This window comes from Penaeus japonicus, unplaced genomic scaffold, assembly GCF_977035675.1.
Source record: "Penaeus japonicus unplaced genomic scaffold, GWHDUDI00000001_assembly GWHDUDI00000029, whole genome shotgun sequence".
In the NCBI taxonomy this organism is placed as follows: domain Eukaryota; kingdom Metazoa; phylum Arthropoda; class Malacostraca; order Decapoda; family Penaeidae; genus Penaeus; species Penaeus japonicus.
The window spans coordinates 6,239,969-6,240,837 of record NW_028234431.1 but is presented as its reverse complement, the minus strand read 5'-3'; positions in this window follow the sequence as shown (position 1 = coordinate 6,240,837).

The window sequence follows — 869 nt, the reverse complement described above, 5'->3', positions numbered from 1 at the left end:
ACGGCAATGATGATGATGATAATGAATACGATAATTATAATGATGATAATAATGATAATGGTTATAATGATAACAATGATGATTTTCATAATGATGATAATGATAGTCATGTCAATATCAGTGATGATTATAATAACAATTATAATGATAGCGATAATAATTATCATGATAATAACAACGATATTTATGATAATGAAAATGATGACAGTGATGATAATAGTCAGAATGATGTCAATGATAATACTAATGACCCTAATGACAATGACGCCAACAAAGATAATGAGGATATTGATAATGATAACACATAAAATTGCCAATCAACCATCCAACCACATAAAAAAAAAACAAGAAAAACAACAACAACATTCCAAGACCTGAATGAAATCCACGGATTTTTTTTTTTTTTTTTTTTTTTAGTATAGGAAGATCACATGGAAACTGTACCTCCTTTGTATATATTAGTTTTCTAACCATGTGATGACAGGCCACTTTAGGGAGGTTCTCGAGAGCAGTTGGAGATAGCCCTTAATTTTTTTTTTTTTTTTTTTTTTTTTTAATGACATGAATGCAAACTCTTCCCACTTGGTAATGGCAATGACTTGGGTTAATCTTATATTCTTATTTTTTTGTGCGTCTATTTATAGTTTATTGCTTGCGTCATGTTTTTATTATTCTTTTTTTTTTGGGGGGGGGGGCGGTGTGTTGTTGTTTTCTTTGCTTGCACTGTTCTTAAAGAGGACGAGGGGGGGGGGGTATTTCTTTATTGTTGTTATTAATCCTATCAGTTTAGCATTATTGTCATTAACATAAAAAAAAACTTCATCATTGTTATTTTCAGTACTGCTATAATTAAATATGTCAAATATTAA